This window comes from Delphinapterus leucas, chromosome 8 (genome assembly GCF_059928025.1).
Source record: "Delphinapterus leucas isolate spDelLeu-1000000601 "Yukka" chromosome 8, BTC_Dleu_Yukka2, whole genome shotgun sequence".
Taxonomy (NCBI): domain Eukaryota; kingdom Metazoa; phylum Chordata; class Mammalia; order Artiodactyla; family Monodontidae; genus Delphinapterus; species Delphinapterus leucas.
In genome coordinates this window covers 5,862,135-5,868,134 of record NC_143136.1, presented here as the reverse complement: position 1 = coordinate 5,868,134, position 6,000 = coordinate 5,862,135, and positions in this window count along the sequence as shown.

Sequence of the window (6,000 nt, the reverse complement as noted above, 5' to 3'; positions counted from 1 at the left end):
TTTTTTTAATTTATTTAATTTATTTATTTTTGGCTGTGTTGGGTCTTCGTTGCTGCACGTGGGCTTTCCCTAGTTGTGGCGAGCGGGGGCTACTCTTCGTTGTGGTGTGCAGGCTTCTCACTGTGCTGGCTTCTCTTGCTGCGGAGCACAGGCTCTAGGCGCACAGGCTTCAGTAGTTGCAGCACACGTGCTCAGTAGTTGTGGCTCGCGGGCTTGGTCACTCTGCGGCATGTGGGATCTTCCCGGACCAGGGCTCAAACTCGTGTCCCCTGCATTGGCAGGCAGATTCTCAACCACTGCTCCACCAGGGAAGTCCCAGATTTGGAAGTTCTGATTGGCAGGGCCTGGAGCTGGGGGTGGGGTGAGCCCTACTAGAAGCACACATATGAGAGTATGATTCCCTGAAAGAAACTGAGGGGGTTTAGATGGTAGATAAGATAATCCAAGCACACACTAGAAGCCAGTAGTTCAAATGGTTGTTGTTAACTTTTGAAGGGTTAAAAACCACATGATGACCAGAACTTTATCTCTATCTTTAAGCCTAATTTCAACCCATGTTGATATGACCAGTAGGAACTGATTTTTTTGAAAAAGAAGAAACCAGCATGCCCCTGGTCACGTGGAAAGCCACGTGCACACAATAGGGACAAGTCCAGGCAAATCTCAGACCTCCAGGCAGACTTTTCTGCTCTTCGTGCTGCTTCCTAAGCACCGCTTGCAATTCCCAAACTGACCTCACCCTTAAATTCTCAAACTGACTGAATTTTGTTAAACTCTCATAGTTTGACATTGAAATATTCACTGTGGTGAGGACAGCCTTATGCAATTGGGGTTCTGTGCTGTGCAGGACACCCCAGGATTGGAGCTAGCCTGTCTGTCCAGCCACAGCGTCTCTGGGGTCACACATCCCACCTGGCACGACACCCAGTAAACATCTTGTTTCCTTCCCAGAGCAGGTTCTGCTTGGGACTCTGCCCCTCTTCCCAGCTTCTAAGCCTAAGACAAATTATACTTGTCCTTTGCAATCCAGCCCTGAGGGTGCCCACCCCGACCTGCGTCCAGGCTGGGTCAGGTGGCTGTCCTGTGTGCCCCCTGACACCTAACTGACTGCTTAACACCATACAGAGTAATTTCTTGTTCCCACGGCTGTCTGATTCTTAGATAAAAGGATCTAGGTTGTACTTATGTTCTTATCCCGGGCTCCTAGCACACTGCCTGCTATATAATAAGAATTCTAGACATATTTGTTAAATGAGTAACTGAATAAATGAGGAAAGAAATGAATATTTATTTAGAAGTATTTCTAGAAGTTTCCGGAAAGCCACAGAACTCCTTTCAGCTGACTTTTTTGTCTCTCTCCCTTCTGGATTCTGCACGTGCACCTCTGACATCCTAGTCATGCCCCTGTGCGTATGAATTAATTAAGGACACCCAGCAGGATGGAGGGCTCAGTGTCACAGCATTTTAGGGTGGGAAGGATAGAGGCTTCTGAGAACGGCAAATAGGTCACCCAACATTTTCTGACCAAACAGAGGCACTCTTGCAGCTCGTGACTTGTTGAATTCTGAACTGAGTGGGGGAGCAGCATCTGAACTCCCCTTAATTCCCCGCATCCCTGCACAGTCGCTGGGCTTTGGGGGCCCAGCACCTGTGAACCTCTCCACCGACACCTCTCACAGTTCTCCACCTCACTCTTTCATTCCAACTGCACTGCTGTCATGGCAGTTGCAGAAGGGCATGAAGCTTTTTCTAGCCTCCGTGAACTAAAATATTGCCTGTTGTATCAGTAAACAAAGGACGTTGCAGCCATCAAGCCATCACGTTAAAGCTGCCCTGATGGTGAGCCCCAAGGGAACTCTGAATGGAGGCAGGATGCCCACCTCCCCATCGAATCATCAGGCTGCAGCCACCCACCCCACGCATGGTGCACCAGAGGAGACTCAGGATAAGAGAGCACAGGATACTGGCCCCAGATAGCTGAGGTGCATATCAAAGGATTGATTTCAGTACGCCCAGACTCTTGCATCTTCCCATACGTAAAAATGCGCTACGCTCCTTGACTTGAGATACCTGGTTTTCCTTTATTAACAGTAATCTTTTGATGTTCCGACTACTTGGTCTTTGTTGCAAAAACTCCTATATATCCTGGCTCCCTCCAGCGCCCTTGCCTCTTCAGAACAGTTTCTTAGCGTTATCTGAGATGCTGTGTCCTGGGCTTGAAGTCCTCGGAATGTCTGCCAAAGGAAACATAACACTCAACTTTTAGGTTGTGCCATTTTTTTCCATCGACACCTCAGAGTCTTCGCATATGCTGTTCTCTCTGCCTGGCGTGCCCCTCCCTGATTTCTTTCACTTTGGGTCTGATGTCCCCTCCCCTGAGGGCCCTCTCTAGCTGTCCTACCTAAGTCAGGCGTCTCATTATCTCTTGGCTCAGGTGATTTCCTTTAGAGCATGTGCCACCCACAGGCCTGTCCCTCTCCTTCTGTCTCAAACCACCACTGGACTCTCAGCACCAAGAGAGCAGAGCTGATGCTGTCTCGCCCAACCTCCTATTCTCAGGGCTGAGCCCAGGGCCTAGCACACAGGTGTTCAATAAATATTTCTCAAGTGCACAACTGTCACTCTTTAGGCTTGTGGCTCATGCCGGGAGCATCTTCTCCCTCAACTGAAATCCACAGAGGGTACTCAGCCAGGCTAGGGTTTTCCCAAGGACCCCCTCTTCACATTCGGAGTCAGAGACAGCAAATTTGAAATTCCATTCGGCCACATTGATGATATAGATTCCACTGGAAAAATACCTTATGCCTCACGCTCGTCTTTTCTCCCTTAGCTTGTGTGTTTTGTATCTTTTTATTCTCTTTTCCCCATGACGTGGCCATTTGGTCATTACTGATTTCACTTCACCAAAAGAACATTATTCTTTTGATTTCCTTGTTGAGAATGCCCTTGTACATAGAAAGATACTTTCACCATGAGCCCACCTGAGATTTCTGAGTAGTTACTTCTAATGCGAAGAATATTTTTACAGGTGGCTAGAATGCTACAACATTAGCAAGCTTTGGTAGAGTTCAGGGCAGTGTATATCCCTTAGGAGTTATTCTTGTTTGAGCTGCTATTTCTGGCTGTGCTGTATGTACTTTGGGAAGCCCCAGGAAGGAATCTTTGGTGGTGATGGTTGGTGTGGATTAAGCTCACACCACCGCTGCCTTAAATGAAAGCGCTGGCATGTTGACGGCCCAAATCCACTCCAGCCTCCTCTAACTTCACTTTCCTACACACAGGAGACTTCCTAAAATGGCATTTTCTCTGATACACTCAGTACATGCCGTTATAGAGGAGCCCACACTCCTGGAGAAATTTGGCAGGTGAAGTCATTTTGTGAAGTCTGAAGGTCACTTTCTTGGACTCTCTCATCAACACTTTTCCCTCAGGGTAATGAGGTCGGCTCCTTGGGAACTAAGGTGGCTTGCCAAAAGGTATGTCTATGTATTGCTGATAAAAAACCAGGAATGAAAGAATAACTTGTAAGTATGTGTGTGTACATGATAACAATAGCTTATATTTATAAATGCTGTATGCTCTACGCTGAGCAATCTTCAGAAAATATTTCATTTAATCCTTGCAAGTATTGTGCCCATCTCAAGATGAGAAAACACCCAGCCATTAAGTGGTGGGGCTGGCATTCGACCCCAGGCAGCTTGATTTCAGTACTCTATTTATTTGTGCGTATGTACACTCCTATATGTATATGGACACACATCCACATCACACACATGTATCATATATACACACACACATGCTAACATATATGTAAATGCCTAAGACAAGTTTCTGGGTGGACACAGTACTCTGTTAACTGTGGGAAAGGGTATGAAATTGGGGGTCGATGCCTACTTGTTACCCTACTCCTCTAATCGTTTGAATCCTTTGAAACAAATATGGATTATTTCTGTACTTAAAAAACCAAGTTATCGATTTTGCTGAATGTCTCCACTAGAAATGCTTACTGAGTCACTGAATGTTAAGTATGGCTCATGTTTTTTTCTTTTCTTTTGCCTTTGGAAGGGCAAGTAGGAAAAACTGGCAGGATGAGAAAGCATAAAGTTAACAGGAGCAGCATCTTGAGACCTCCTTGCCTTCCAGAACACCAAGGACAGAACAGTCCACAGACAACTTACCCCTGGCCATGGGACACTGTCTCTCCAGCTCATTCCTGCCTCAAATCCAAGAGCTTCGGCAGTAAGAGAGTACAAGAGAATCTGTTCATGTCTTTTTCGCAACTCTCTTTAAACATTCTGACTTCCAGGGCTTCCCTGGTAGCGCAGTGATTGGGAGTCCGCCTGCCGATGCAGGGGACGCGGGTTCGTGCCCCTGTCCGGAAGATCCCACATGCCGCGGAGCTGCTGGGCCCGTGAGCCATGGCCGCTGAGCCTGCGCGTCCAGAGCCTGTGCTCCGCAACGGGAGAGGCCACAGCGGTGAGAGGCCCGCGTACTGCAAAAAGCAAAAACAAACAAACAAACAAACAAAACATCCTGACTTCCATAAATTCATCCTCTCGAAGGATGCCGGCTGGTTTGAAGATGCTCATGGCACCACGATACCAAGTACTGGGTTGGGACAGCTGTGGACACCATGAGACATGCTATTTGTCCCTCAAGGTGAACGCAGCAGGTGTTTTGCTTACTTGCACCGTACCCTGCATTTCTACCGCAATTTGTTCTTTGTGCATTTTAACACCTCTTCCTCCCTCACTGATCAGTGAACTCAGCTTTTCCCAGACTGGACCTTGACTTTCTTATTTGATTGTTTTTGTGTTTTGCCCTTGCAAACTTTTCCATGCGTTGGGCCATTTGTGTGCTTCTGGGAATTGTCTTTTCATACCCTTTGTCCATTCTCTACTGACATGTCTTGTTCAGTGCTTTACAGGCGTTTTTACACAGTAAGGCTATTAGTCGTTGGGAGAAGCAGTAATGATAGTAGCTAAAGCATAACGAATGCTACTCTGCGTCAGGCCCTCTGCTACGCACTTTGCATGCTCCACTGAATTTTCATTCTCATTTAGGAACCTCAGTCACAGAGATTCAAGCCCAGCAGTCTGGCTCCCAGGTTAGTGCTCCAAACGTGTTCTTATACCACTAAGGACATCCTGGGCCCTCACACGCCCTAGACACCCTCCTCCTCTCCGAGGTTTTTCTACCTGTCCTTTCAGGGTGACTGCTTCCTTTTGAAATCTGCAACATATATTTTAGGGCTAATTGTATCCATTTTCAGAAATTCAATTGTCCTAACACATAGATGACACCCAAATCAGAACACCAGTCTCCACCCTTCCAGATCCATGTCTCTATCTTCCTGTGTCTCCTTCTGAAAATTCAACACGGACTTCAAGTTGAGGTGGTAGAAAACCAGATCCCTGAGGTAAAGGGAGGTCTCCAAGACCAACGGAGTTGCAAGGGCTTGGGATCCAGAAAATACTGGGTTTAAATTTAGACTCATGCCCCAAGGGATCATGACACAGTACATAGGTCTAAAGTCACCTACAAAATGGGAATAGTAATACTCTTGGCTTTGCTAGGTAATGGTGATGAATGACTCAAGGAGTGTCTAGTTCTGGCCACGGAACAACAAATGTTGGCATTTCTCCTGCTAAAGACCTGTGCTTCCCTCTGTTTTCTGCGTTGCAGGAGGCTTCCAGGCCTGCAGTAGGGTAGTTGGTGGTCCCCGAAGTGGTTAGAGCCTAATCTCTGGAGTGGCCTTGGGTCAAATTCTGGTTCTACCAGTTTGTTGCTGTCAAATTAATTCTCCAAGGTTCAGGCTACTCATGCGTGAAATGGACTAAGGAGGGTAGCGAAGTGTGGGATTTCTTGAGGATTAAATGTTCCAGTCCATGGAAAGTGCTTGCCACACAGTAAGTGGTGCGTTCATTCACAGAGCATTTATTGAGTACCTGCTACGTGCCAGGCATGTTCTAGGCGCTGGTGACCCAGCGGTGTACCGGC